The sequence below is a fragment of the Lycium barbarum genome, chromosome 9 (assembly GCF_019175385.1).
Source record: "Lycium barbarum isolate Lr01 chromosome 9, ASM1917538v2, whole genome shotgun sequence".
In the NCBI taxonomy this organism is placed as follows: Eukaryota; Viridiplantae; Streptophyta; class Magnoliopsida; order Solanales; family Solanaceae; genus Lycium; species Lycium barbarum.
This window is the reverse complement of record NC_083345.1, coordinates 362,090-377,692: the sequence shown is the minus strand read 5'-3', so window position 1 is coordinate 377,692 and position 15,603 is coordinate 362,090.

Below are 15,603 nucleotides of genomic sequence, written 5' to 3'. Positions count from 1 at the left end.
AAGTATCCGCTCCCGAGGATTGATGATTTATTTGATCAGTTGCAAGGCGCCAAATATTTCTTAAAGATAGACTTAAAATCAGGATATCACCAGGTCAGGGTCAAGGAAGAGGACATTCCGAAGATGGCATTCTGGACTAGATATGGCCACTATGAGTTCCGTGTTATGTCATTCGGGCTAACTAATGCCCCAGTCGTATTCGTGGATTTGATGAATCGTGTATTCAGGCCCTTTCTAGATTTGTTCGTGATTGTGTTCATAGATGATATTCTGGTTTATTCGCCGTTAGAGGCCGATCATGCAGAACATCTGCGGACCGTGCTTGGGATTCTTCGAGGTAAAGAGTGGTATACCAAGTGTTCTAAGTGTGAGTTCTGGTTGAACTCTGTGGCTTTTCTGGGTCACATTATTTTAGAAGAAGGCATTAGAGTGGATACCTAGAAGATTGAGGCTGTGAAGTATTGGCCAAGACCCACGACACCAATGGAGATACGTAGTTTCTTGGGCTTGGGCAGGTTACTATAGAAGGTTTGTAGAAGGATTTTCCTCTCTTTCAGCCTCACTGACCAAATTGACTCAGAAATCAGTTAAGTTCCAATGGACAAACGCTTGTGAGCAGAGCTTTCAGACGTTAAAGGGATAAGCTAACTTCAGCACCAGTTTTGATTCTTGTAGAAGAAGCAGATGGCTATGTGGTATATTGCGATGCTTCAGGTGTTAGATTGGGTTGTGTATTGATGCAGCACGGTAAGGTTGTCGCTTATGCTTCTAGACAGTTGAAGAAGCACGAGAAGAATTATCCAACCCATGATCTTGAGTTGGCAGCAGTGATTCATCCCTTGAAGATACGGAGGCACTACTTGTACGGTGTCCATGTTGATATATATACTGATCATAAAAGTCTCCAGTACATCTTTACGCAGAAGGATTTGAACTTGCGTTAGAGGCGATGGTTAGAGAGGTTAAAAGATTATGATGTGGATATTCTGTATCATCCCGGGAAGGCTAATGTGGTAGCCGATGCCCTCAGTCATAAATCTATGGGTAGCTTGTCTCACGTATCGCCAGGGAGAAGAGAAATGGTCCGTGAGGTTCATCGATTGGCTAGCCTCGGAGTTCGATTGCTAGACTCAGGTGATGCAGGAGTTACTGTTCAAGACACAGCGGGATCATCCTTGGTAGTTGAGATAAAAGAGCATCAGTATGTGGATCCGGTTCTAGTTCATTACCGAGATACAGCCCCTCAGAAAGAAAAGACACCCTTTGTGATCACAGGTGATGGGGTACTCAGATATCAAGATAGATTGTGTGTCCCTAGTGTTGCAGGACTCCCTCAGCAGATTATAAGAGAGGCACATTACTCTCGCTGTTCTATTTATCCAGGCTCAACAAAGATGTACCATGATCTCAAGGAAGTTTATTGTTGGGATGGTATGAAAAGGGATATAGCAGGATTTGTCACTCAGTGTCCAAATTGTCAGCAAGTCAAAATAGAGCACCAGAAGCTTGTAAGTCTGTTGCAGGCTATGGAGATTCCGACATGGAAGTGGGAGGTAATTAATATGGACTTTATGACAGGGTTATCCTGATAGGCTTACAAAGTCAGCTCATTTTCTACCTGTCAGGACTATTTATGCAGCTGAGGATTATGCGAGGCTTTATCTTAAGGAGATTGTACGACTCTATGGTGCTCCTTCAGCCATTATTTCAGATAGGGAAGCACAGTTCACAGCCAGATTCTGAAAGTCTTTCCAGCAAGGATTGGGGACTCAGGTGAGTCTTAGCACCGTATTCCACCCGCAGATGGATGGGCAAGCAGAGCGTACTATACAGATCCTTGAGGATATGCTTAGAGCTTGTGTGCTTGACTTTCAGGGCAATTGGGAAGATCATTTGCCTCTTATCGAGTTCGCATATAACAACAGTTATCATTCCAGCATTCAAATGGCTCCTTATGAAGCCTTATACGGCGGAGGTGTAGATCGCCCATAGGATGGTTTGATGTTGGGGAGAATTAGTTAGTAGGCCCAGAATTAATTTTGCAAGCGGTTGATAAGGTGAAGGTGATTAGAGAGAGATTGCTAACAGCTCAGAGCCGATAAAAATCCTATGTGGATAATCACCGACGTAAGCTAGAGTTCAAGATGGGCGACTGGGTGTTCCTGAAAGTTTCGCCTATGAAGGGAGTAATGAGGTTTGGTAAGAAGGGTAAGTTGAGCCCTCGATATATTGGGCCATATAAGATCATCCGTATTGTGGGTACAGTGGCATATGAACTAGAATTGCCTTCTGAGTTAGAATCGGTACATCCAGTATTTCATGTATTTATGCTTCGTAAGTGTGTCGGAGACCCTTCTAGAGTTGTGCCAGTGAATGATATCCAGGTGACCAAGCAGTTATCGTACGAAGAGACTCCAATGGCTATATTGGACAGACAGGTCCGTCGGTTGCGAACCAAGGATGTAGCCTCTGTTAAAGTCTTGTGGAGGAATAAGAATGTTGAAGAAATGACTTGGGAAGCGGAAGAAGCGATGAAGATTAAGTACCCGCATTTGTTCCCAGCAGTACAGGAGGTGCAGTTAAAGGCATCACTTTCCTCAAGTATTATTTCATTTCAGTTATCGTGATTGGTCGTGTGGGGACATAATATTGTATGTTATAGTATGTGTCCCTGTGAGGCATTATTTTGGGTTATTGCGTACAGGACAGATTGATATAAGTACAGGGGAAACTATGCCGAAATTTATAACCCAGGATTATTCGAACATTCGAGGACGAATGTTCCTAAGGGGGAAAGAATGTTACACCCCTCGTTTTTATAGTGGTAGAACTTATGATTTCCTAGTTGGGTATGCCTTGGGAATTGAGACCCGAGCTCGAGTTTTGGAGATAGAAAGTGTCCTACCTCGTGTGCAATGGTACCAGCAGGAATTCCTGGTGATTTACAGGGTTAGAAGTTGAACGGATCAAATCGACGCGATCTGAACCGAATTGGAAAAGTATGCAGACACCAATCAAGATCGACCGGTCGTCGAACCTGTCAACGGGCCGTCGTTGTGCGGCGTCGACAGGGTTTCGCAGCCCTGCATTCTACAGGCGCAGGTCGACGAGCACGTCGACGGGTCGTCGACTCGCTCGTCAAACCGGACCATGAAGCATTTAAGTCTCCGAGTATAAATACGTGCTCCACGACTTTATGTCTTATTTCTCTCATTCCCAAATCAGAAAACCCCAATATTTTGCTCTCCCAACATTTGTGGCATAGTAGTGAAGATTTGACAAGACCCGGACCCCATATACCCGAGCTTGTGAAGAAGAAGGTTGTTTCTAGGGTTTCTCCAAGAATAGGAAGCTTAGGGAGTTGAAGTTAAAGTGATTCTTGGGATTCTTGACCCCTCAAGGTATGTAAATGATTCCTACCCTTGTATTTGAGTTTACTATCAAGAGTTTTAGTGATTTTAGGTAAAGAAAGGGTATTTATGGAAGTGATAGATTGATGAAAGGAAATGTAGTGACATGAGACTACTTTAAAGTAATGATTAGGGATGGATTTACGCGTATTTGGATATATGTAGGCGTTATCATTTTAAGCTTATAAAGGAGATGGTCGTCTATAATTTGTTAAGCTTTATACGTGCTTGGGGATGATTAGTAAGCAAAGAAAGTAGTCTAATTAAGGCTTATGTTATCTTAATTGTAGATTTACAAGTTCAAGAAGTAGAAGTTGGGCGATTTGATATACGTCAAGGTATGATAAGGTTTTCCCTTTCTTTCATTTTGGCATGATCCTATGATATGAACATATAACGAGTAAGAGAGTTTCCATATTACTCTATTCTTATAAGTACTAAAAGAAATACAGTTTTGATGTTCCCGTACCCCGGCTATGGTATTTTCCCCATATACAGATCTTATGATTTCCTGTCCTAGTAATATGAGTTCAGTAAGGCCCATGAGAGGCAAACTATCATTTTATTGTTTGAGAATCCTGTCGTTCAGTTTTACTTGTACTACGCATTTACTTCCAATTCTCAGGGGCATGAGTGAAAGGCGCACTTGACAGGGGGTGAAGGTGTGACCTATGATATTACGTTCTATATGTGAAAGACACACTTGACAGAGGGTGAAGGTGTGGCCTGTGATATGACAATGAGGTGTGTATCTACTATATATATATATATATATGTTGTCTTTATGTCTTACATATTCAGTACATTATCTGTACTGACTCCCCATTACTCGGGGGGCTGTGTTCATGCCCGCAGGTACAAGTAGACAGGGAGGTGGTCCAGCTTAATAGGACCCTTGTCCAGCAGAGATCAGTGCACTCCATTCGATCCGGAATTGCAGTCTATTTTGGTAGGCCATTCTTTTGAGATGTATATAGATGGGTACGACGGGGCCCTGTCCTGTCCTTTCTACAGCTTCCATTCCAGTAGAGGTCTGTAGATAGTTGTATGTAGTAGTCAGACGTTGTAGCCTTGTCGGCTTATATTCTTTTGTGTACAGTATATATAGCAGCCTAGTCGGCTTGCACTGTTCTTCCGCATGTTGTGTATATATATATATGTAGGTTGTACAGAGTTTGGATGTTTTCTCTTTATGAGATTAGTTTGTGCCATGTATGGGCTATTGATGTTCAGCTTGTTTCAGATAAGCGTTTAGGGGTGGTTGGTCGCTAGAGGTCAGACCCCTTGTCACGGCTCATCGGTTTGGATCGTGACAGGGCCGGGGCCGATCCGGTTATGGGCCGGGTTAGGTTGATTATACCCAAGAAGTTCTACTGTGAATTTTCCCAAACCCATTGTATACAATTTTCTACTTGTCAATTACCACAATGAAAACCACACAAACTACAAGTATTTGATCTCTTAATAATAAAAAATGAATAAAGAAGGAAGACTATACGGCTCTGGGAGAAAAATAGGAAGAGAGAGAAAAGTTTTAAATTTATGCACAGTACAAAGTTATTTAATTATTTAAATCATGGCCAGAGTTTTGTTTTAGTCAATTAAATCTTAACTATTAATTATAACTTATGTCATGTGTCTCTAATCTAAGCTAGAATTTGAAAAAAATGGAGAGAGGAGATATGGAAAGGAGCCCAATCCATATGTGAATATGTTTGAAATTCTTTATATGAAAAACGATGTTCACATGTGTGACATGGCTCTCTCTTACTATAGCACCATAGACTATAGGTTTTGTATTCCAATATCCCCCCAAGTTTGACGTATTTTCCATGGTTCTCCGCTGTAGTTTAAGAAAAGGTTGACTAAAATTGGGACCCATTTTGTTGAATCTTCTGCCCACACAAAACCCATCAACGTGAAACAGAATGCATAGACCCGTTTAAAAACATTTTAATGTTTCATTTGTAGTAGATAAAAACAAAAGAAAGAGGTTGGAGTCGTTAGTCAACTGTTCAAACTGTAACACGTAATAAAGAAGTATTCTTCACCCTTAGCCAAATATCTCGAATTTAAGCCTTAAATATGAAACAATATCGCGTTACTAAGTGCTTTCCACCTAAATAGGCCTTAAATAGTGCAAATAAGAATTAGTCAGAACCCCAATCCAGATACTGGACGCTGGGTAGGGAAGACAAACAAAGAAGAAAGAACAAGTGCTGCAGCTTAAGAAAAAATGGTAAATTCCTAACTTTTTATTTTTATTTTTATAAGTGTTAGTACTTAGTACATACATTAGTACATACACTAGTTGATGACTTGAGAATGAGCACAAGAGGTATACTAGATATAAGGAGATTTAATTTGTCAACCATTTTAAATCAAAGCTTACTAGCTGATCGTGACAACTAAAATAAAAAATGAAAAGAGAATATTTTCAGCCCAAACAGTTAACTTTTTGCAACATATGTCTGTTACATTAACTGAAACAACCTTTGACCGTTTGACGTTCATTAATAAAATTATTTACGTGTGTGTATATATATATATATATAGTGGTGGAGCCACATAGAGCCGAGGGTGTTCATCCGAACCCCCTCGGCAGAAAAAAAAACTGTTTTTATAAGGTTAAAATTATTTTTTATGTATATATATATCATATGTTGAACCCCCTTAGGCTTCTTCGTATGTTTACTTTTTTATATTTTGAAGCCCCTCAGCGAAAATCCTGGCTCCGCCACTATATATATATATGTCAAATGAAAGATTCTTTTAATATCCTGCTCGAAGCAGCATAGCCAACAAGTATAATGAATTAAGTAGCAAGCATGTTCGCTTTCGATTCAATATCCCCGAAAATTATATCCCGGTTCTCTATAATAACCTGCAACTGAATGCAGCTAGAATTATTTTGCAACGAAATGAAAGAAAAGTAATGACTACTAAATAACCGTCTTTTTAATGTTTCAATAATTTAGCCATTAATCTTTGTATTCCTTCACCAGATCGACCTAATTTGGAAAGTGAATTATCCTACCAATTTGCGGGTAAATACATAAAAACTCCCCCAATGTATAGCCAGATTAATTATGACACACCCAACCTTTGCGGGCGACCTATTACCCCCAGTCTTAATTTTTCAGTATTTTAGTACCATTTTTGACTGACGTGGCAAAAAAAAATTATGGTGAGTCACTGACAGTGACGTGTCAGTGATGTGGCAGTGACGTGTCGGTGACATGTCAGTGACGTCAGTCAGAAAATGGTACTAAAATACTGAAAAATTAAGACTGGGGGTAATAGGTCATCCGCAAAGATTGGGTGCGTCATAATTAATCTGGCTATACGTTGGGAGATTTTTAATGTATTTTCCCATTTATTAATTCAGTTCATTCAAATTCAGCTCAACCTTTTTATTTTACACTTGTACATGTTACCAACGAATGTTACTCGTAGATAAAATTAAAATAACTTCAAGAAATAAAAAGAACATTTTTTAGAGACTTGACAAGCTAAATGGAGAAACAGACCATATATGATGACTCATATATCGATCCCAATTTATTTGGATGAGACATATAATCATTATTGTTATTTGTATCGGGAATCGTGACATATCCCATTCTAAGTTGAATTTAGGAATGGCAATAAATCTCTGTGCAGAAAATTTTGTCACATTTTTTTGAATTTAAGCATAGTATATGTAATCATTTACGTAGTCAATGTCATATGGTGATAGTAGTGCGAGACTTATACAGGAGTAAAGGAAATTCTGGCAAAAGTAAATTTTCCAAATAACGGCTAACATTAAAATATGCAATGTACGGGCCACCTATACCACTCTCCCTCGCCCCCCTCCTTTTACACATTTGCCTCTTTAATTTTTTGCCCTTCAAGAGTCCATTTGGATTGACTTATAAGTTGATTAAATCAGCTTATAAGTCATTTTAAATTTATTTGAGTGTTTGGTAAAAATAAAAAATAATTTAAATTAAATTAAAAAGTGCTTAAAATAAGTCAAAATCAAGAAGTTGCTCAACCTTAATTTTTTTTTTTGTTGCTTAAAAGTCATTTTGTTTTGACCAACAACTTTATCCTTTTATCCCTTTTATGTTCTGTTAATTCCAATACTACTCTTAGTTCTAAAAACCCTTTAAGTAATTTTATCCAAACACGTAACTGCTTATTTATAAAATAACTTTCAGTACTTAAAAGTACTTTAAGCACTTATGCTTAAAAGCCATTTTTTCAGTTAATCCAAACAGACTCCAAATGGGCTGGCTTTTAATTTTTGTCCTTCAAATCAAACTTATGTCTAAAAGAACATAAGTTAAGCATCATAATATCCACAAATTATATATGCCCACACTTTTAAAGAACTAATGCCCCTTCAAGCATAAGTTGGATTTTGAAGGGCAAACATTAAAGACCAGCCCATTTGAAGGATAATATCAGTCCATTTGAAGGGTAAACCATGCAATTACTTCACCCTAGCAGCAATGAACCAATTTGGTGTTAAAACTGAATTAGATCTTTGCATCAAACAATATTAATTTACTTTATTAACTACTCTCTCCGTCCCAATTTATGTGGCACCATTTGACTTGGCACAAAGTTTAAAAAAGAAAGGTTGACTTTTGAAATGTGTGGTCTAAAACACACCATAGACAATTGTGTGGTCATAAATCATTTCATAAAGGTTAAAAGAGAAATTTTAAAGTTAAATTGTTTCTAATTATAGAAAGATAACATTTTTTTTGGGACAGACTAAAAAGGAAATGGTGTCACATAAATTGGGATAGAGGGAGTAATAAATTGAGGTGAGAATGATCCGTTCAGTATTACTTAGTGATTATAGTGTATATAAAGATATGTGTTATGTATTTGAAGGTGGTATATATTATATTTAGTACTTTCTTCTATCTACTTAATTTAAAAAGCGACCCGCCGCGTCGCACCAGGCTATAAAAATAAGATACAGTTCTTGTACTACATCACACTACAAGAAAAAACAAGGTTTATGATGAAAAAATTCGTCACAATTAAGTCGAAAATTGAACCGATCAATATAACAAATTATTGGTCATCACAAATTCAAACAGAATTGTATTACGGATTATAACTCCGGTACAAATTTGTGATGGCCCTTCCGTCACAATTAGAGACATGATTTCTTAATCTATCACATAATTTAAACTTATAGCTTGATGAACTGCAGTAAAACAACCACCTAGGAATTGTGTAGGATGGATGAGATCCTTCTACCTTTAATTAGGAATTTCAAATTCGAATTTAATAATATTGAAATTTCTGGTAGGGAATGTTTTCCCTAATTAAATAGGTCTCATCACTACTAAAAAAAGGGAATTTTTCGACCAAATAATTTCGACCTCACTTTTTGGTGGAAAAAAAATCGACCACATGAGGTCGAAATTATCAGAATTAATTTTTGTTTTTGGATTTTGAAAAATTTCAACCGCATGAGGTCGAAATATATTTTTGTACAAATAATAAATGAGAAAAAAACATTTTTAAAAATTAAATTATACAAATAAAATAATTAATTAAAAAAAAAATCGACCGCACGCGGTCGAAATAATGAATTTCACAAATTTAATACATGCCCCAAACCTCAATCGGGCCATTCTCACCCCCAACAGCACCAAATTAAAACCCTAATTATATTAAAACTCCCACCCCCACCACACTCCTACCCCACCGCCGACGCTCCATCCCCACCACACCCCTCCCCGCCACTGACGCCCCATCCCCACCACTGTCCTACCTTCGTCGCGCCCTTGCTGTCCGCCCCCAGTACTAAAGGTGAGTCATTTTTTTGCCATTTTTTTTCAATCTTATTTCTATCATTATTAATGAAACATAGATAGTGTCCATGTAAATATTTAGTGGACCTAAGTGTCAACCTCTATGATATGGAAGGACTAGTTAGATAGTTAATAGTGAGGAATCAGTTAGTCGGTTATATGTAGTGGTAGTGTGCACATTTGGTACGATCATTATTTTTTGACCACTGAGTCAACAGTGTAATGCTCCCTCTTTTCCATTACTGAAAATATGATCAATACACAGTGATTTCACATGATTCTGGTATGAATTTCAATATGGTATCAGAGCGTTAACCACGATTGTGAGTTAATTGCGTATCGATTCAACTGGGAATCATCTCCATTTGAGAGATCTGTTTTTTTTTCCAACAAAAGTGGTGAATTTTCTTCGATTGAACGACAATGGCGGCAATGAAGATCGATCCTAACCACGTATTATTTCTACACCCATCGGATACTGCCGGAGGTCCGATAATTCCCACCGTGTTGACCGGATCGGAAAATTACTCCGTTTAGAGCAGAGCTATGAGGATTCAATTGCTTGGTAAAAACAAGCTGGGATTCGTCGATGGCAGCGTGAAGAAGGAGGATTTTAATGGAGATCTGGCGCATCAATGGGAACGGTGCAATGCAATTGTTTTAGGATGGATAATGGGGACCATAACACCAGAATTGCGGACAGGAGTTGTGTATGCAGAAGATGCAAAAGAAATTTGGGATGATCTAAAGGAACGATTCGATAAGGTGAATCTGTCACGAGTCTTTCAATTGCATAGGTCAATCGCAACACAGGTTCAAGGTACTGATACAATCTCAGTGTATTTTTCGAAACTTAAGCATTTTTGGGTTGAATTTGATAGCATGATTCCAGCTCCATGTAATTGCTCTAGATCGAAGGAATTTACACAGTTTATGCATAAGCTGAAGATGTTGCAGTTCTTAATGGGTCTAAATGAGAATTATGATCAGGCTAGGAGTCAAATTTTGATGACTAATCCTACACCTAGCCTTAACAAAGCTTACTCCATGCTAGTAGAAAGAGAGAGTCAGAGATCTCTGACTACAACTTCCATACTAGGAGATGGAGTAGAGTTGACAGCTTTACTAACTGGGAGAGGTACTAGCTTTCAAAAGAAGAAGAATTGGCATCTGCTATGTGAGATTTGCAAAATGAGGGGGCATGAGACTAAAAAATGTTATCGTTTGGTTGGTTACCCACCTGACTACAGAGGAAAGAAAAAGGAACCTGTTAATTCTGCAAATTATATTCGAGCAGAAAATGTGAATCCAAGCACATGTGAGGGAAACAATGCTTACCATCATGGCACAAAACTAGGAAATTTACCTAGAGCACCTCAGCTTACAGATGAGCAGCATGGAAGGATCATGATGATGCTGGATAAGGAAGAAGCTGCAGGAAGCATGGCTAACTTGGCAGGTATTGAAGTTAATCTCATATCTGATACAGAACATGCACAATGGATAGTAGATAGTGGGGCAACCAATCACATGACTGCTAGGTTAGATATGTTATCTGAGATTGAACAAGTTATTAGAGACAAGGATAAAAGAGTTCATCTTCCAAATGGTGGTGTTACACAAGTCACACATACAGGGAAATGTAAGATAGCAGACACAGGAGTAATAGAAAATGTATTATATGTACCAAACTTTAAATACAACCTGCTGTCAGTATCCAAGATAACTAGGGAACTGCATTGTGTAGTATCATTTTATCCAGGTTTCTTCTTATTCCAGGACCTTACAACTGGGAAGTTGAAGGGGATTGGTAGAGAAACAAGGGGTTTGTATCTGTTGACTTCACCTGTACATACCACTACCACTTCTGCAAATAAAACACCTTCACAGGAGGGAATTAAAGCTTGTGCTGCACACGGACAAAAGGATGACATTCTATTATGGCATAGAAGATTGGCTCATGCTTCCAGTAGTCCTATGAAGGTTCTTTTTGGTTATACAATAGATGATTGTAATACTGTGTTGTCTAACTGTGAAGTGTGCCCTTTAGCCAAGCATTGCAGACTTCCCTTCCCTACAAGTGATAGTAAGTCTAGCAAAATATTTCAATTGTTGCATTTGGATATATGGGGTCCTTACTCTACAACTACCTTTGATGGAAATAGATTTTTCTTAACCATTGTAGATGATTTTTCTCATGTTACTTGGATTTTTCTGCTTAAACACAAAAATGATGTGCTACTTGTTTTGAAACCTTTCATGAAAAGGGCTCAAACTCAATTTAATGCAACTGTTCAAACAATAAGAACAGACAATGGTGGTGAGTTTATGAATAAGGCTATGAAAGTCTTCCTAGATGAGTTAGGAATTGTGCACCAAAGGACATGTCCTCATACAACTCAGCAGAATGGGACTGCTGAGAGAAAGCACAAACATTTGTTAGAGGTGGCCAGAGCCCTTAGGTTCCAAAGTCACGTACCTTTACATTTCTGGGGTCATTGTGTCCTTACTGCAGCTTATATTATTAATCGCTTACCCTCTGTCATACTAGATGGTAAATCCCCATACACTGTCTTTTTTGGAAAACAACCTTCTCTATCTCACCTTAGAACTTTTGGATGCCTTTGCTATGCCAGTGCATTACCTAGAGTGGACAAATTTGCTCTTAGAGCAGTCCCATCTGTCTTTATGGGGTATTCTAGTGTTACCAAAGGTTACATCCTATTTGATCTTCACAAACACAAATTCTTTGTCAATAGGGATGTCACTTTTAGGGAATCCATTTTTCCTTTCAAGACAGCTTTTCCCACTGTGCCTTCAACTGCAGATCATTCTCATCATCCACTCAATAATACTTCCATTTCCTCATTAGTTGATGAGCCTATTGAGATTCCTCCTGATCATCTTGATGCTCCCATACCCTTTCCAATGACTAATTCTTCTCAGCCTAATTCTCATACACCAGTTCAGCCTTCCTCATCAGAGGCTGTAGATACTACTCTTGGCTCAGACATTACCACACCTGCCATATCTCCCTTGGCACATCCACCTTCTTCTACTGCCAGTCCTCCTTTATGTCCAGCTACTGCATTGCCTTCAGTTCAGCCAATCATACCTCTAAGAAAATCACAGAGACATATCAAAGAACCACTTTGGCATTCAGACTACATCATCACTAAATCAGCTCATAATGTGGTACACCCTCTGGGGAACTCATATACAGATGTTCCTATCCCATATATGGCTTCTCTAAGTGTGGTGTCATCTGTTACTGAGCCACAATCATATAATGAGGCAGTGCAGGATGAGAGATGGGTTGCAGCTATGGATTCTGAAATTCAAGCTTTGCAGGAGAATAAGACTTGGGAATTGGTCCCTTTACCACCTGGTAAAACAACTATAGGTTATAAATGGGTGTACAAGGTGAACCTGAAGGCTAGTGGTGACATTGAAAGATTTAAGGCACGACTAGTTGCTAAAGGGTACAACCAACAGGAAGGGTTGGACTACCATGACACCTTCTCCCCAGTGGTGAAGATTGCTACTGTCAGATCTGTCCTTTCTTTAGCTTCTCAGCATACTTGGTTTGTTCATCAACTTGATGTGCATAATGCATTCTTGCAAGGGGATCTTCATGATGAAGTCTACATGCACATTCCTCAGGGATTTCCAAGCCAGGGGGAGACCAATCTTGTCTGCAGACTTGTCAAATCCCTTTATGGGCTCAAACAAGCAAGTAGACAATGGAATTTAAAGTTATCTGAAGCACTAGTGCAATCTGGATTCATACAAAGTGGTCTGGATCATTCATTATTTACTAGAAGAAGTGGCACTGATATTGTGATCATACTCGTCTATGTGGATGATATGCTAGTGACTGGAAGTAATGAACAGCTCATAGAGGACACTAAAGCTGCTTTGCACAAAGCCTTCAGAATGAAGGACCTTGGACATCTAAAGTTCTTTCTAGGTATGGAATTTAGCAGAACAGCCAAAGGGATTGTGGTGAACCAAAGGAAGTATGCTTTGGAAATACTTTCAGACCTTGGGCTTGGTGCTGTCAAACCAGCATGGACTCCATTGGATCCAAATATCAGATTAACAACAACAGAGTTGGATGAATTAATAGAAGAAACTGAAGATGATGTTGTATTAGAGGATAAGGCACAGTATCAAAGGTTGATAGGAAGAATGTTATATCTGACCCTTACAAGACCAGACATAGCATATTCAGTACAAACCTTGAGTCAATTCCTAGAACAACCAAAGAAATCCCATTGGGATGCAGCAATAAGGGTAATGAGATATGTGAAAAGGGAACCAGCATTGGGGATTTTATTGAGCAATGAGGAATCCAGTGAATTAACAGTTTTTTGTGATGTAGACTGGGCTTCTTGCCCAAACACAAGAAGGTCAGTATCAGGCTTCATAGTTAAACATGGGAATACACTTGTTTCATGGAAGTCAAAGAAGCAGAATGTAGTATCAAGATCATCAGCAGAAGCTGAATACAGAAGCCTGGCCAATGCAGTATTAGAAGTGGTATGGATTACAGCACTGCTCAAGGAATTGGGTCATGAAGTATGTGAACCAGTAGTGGTATACAGTGACAGTAAAGCTGCACTCCAAATAGCAGCAAATCCTGTCCTTCACGAGAGGACCAAGCATATCGAAATTGACTGTCATTTCATACGAGAAAAGATACAAGCAGGATTAATCAAAACAATACATGTGAACTCAAGGAATCAGCTGGCTGATATCCTGACCAAGGGACTGCCTAGAGTCCAACATGAACACTTGGTTGGCAAGCTTGGGGTGCTAAATATGATTGGATCCACAAGCTTGAGGGGGAGTAATGAAACATAGATAGTGTCCATGTAAATACTTAGTGGACCTAAGTGTCAACCTCTATGATATGGAAAGACTAGTTAGATAGTTAATAGTGTACTTCGAAATTGAATGTCGTTGAAATATATTTATAGCTTTCATTGCCTTCACTCTTTTATAAATAATACCTTTAACTGAGGCATGAACATCCCTTTCAATTTCCTTCATTCTTTTGTTCCTTTTTGTTGGCAAAAACCTATGAAATAGTCCAATAAATAAGAAATTTGAAAGTGAAAGAGACATCCATTCTGTCGCATGAAAGGCTTGTTGTTTTTTTTTTTTTTTTTTGAGATTATCTGTGCTTGCCCAAGTGGAATTAATTGTAAGGGTCTAATTGCCCTGTTTAAATGTTATCATTGTTCTGTTTTTCCTTTCCCGAAATTGAGTATTGTGTCCGATTTAAGCACAACTCATATATAAGAATTAGAAATAGAGATGATGATTAGAAATTGAGTACTGCGACCAAGCCAAGTCATTTTTCCTATCAAAGTTTGATTTTGATTTTGATTTTTTTTGTGGTTCCTTTATTTCTTAATTAGAATATAGATATTGCTTCTGCTGTTAATGTTGAATATATATATATATATATTTCTATTGCTGTATAAATTTTCCTATTATAGTTTGGTTTTGCTTTCTTTTGGTAATTCTATTGGACATCAATCAATAAAGAGACCAACTATATACACCGGAAAAAGGTAAAATAATAGGAATAAATGAAGAGAATTATTTGGTAGGAGCGTCATAGTTTCTACTCAATCCACACAATGACATTAATATCGACAACAGAATATTTTAGATGCCTTATTTTAGTTGTGAAACATGGAAGATTCAGTTGCCTCGGAGTGTAACTCCAGAGTCGAGAGATTTGCAACTTATACATTGATACTAAAGAATACAGCAAGAAGGGTAAGGAAATACGTAGGTATAGTATACTAATTAGTAATGGTATATGTAGACACGTAATTTTGACCCTCCTCGTGTGTTTTATCTTATAGTTTTAAATATTTCTTTTAATTTTAATTTTTGACGTGTTAGTTTTATTCTATTTTTATTTAGTAGGCTTATTTGCGAAAATCAAAAGGAACAAAATATTTGCTATTTTTAGAGTATAAGTTTTATGTTTTAAAGAAAGAAAAATTACAAAAAATATGCTTTATAGGTTTCAATTTTGCTTAGCCAGTTATTTATTTTAAGAGTATTTTTTTAAGCTATCTAGAAATAGTTCTTAAATATATTTTTTGTTTTTACACCTTTAAAATAAAAAATAAAAAATAATAATAGAAAATGAGCAAAAAGGATTATACCACCTCACCATAAAATGACAAAACTTGATAACAAACCTTATTTTTTTAGTTATCTAGGAATAGTTATTAAATATTTATCTTTTATATTAAAAAAAAAAAAAAAAAAAAAGGGGATTACACCACCTCATCACAAAATGACAAAACTTTATAACAAACCTCAAAATGGAAGGGATCACG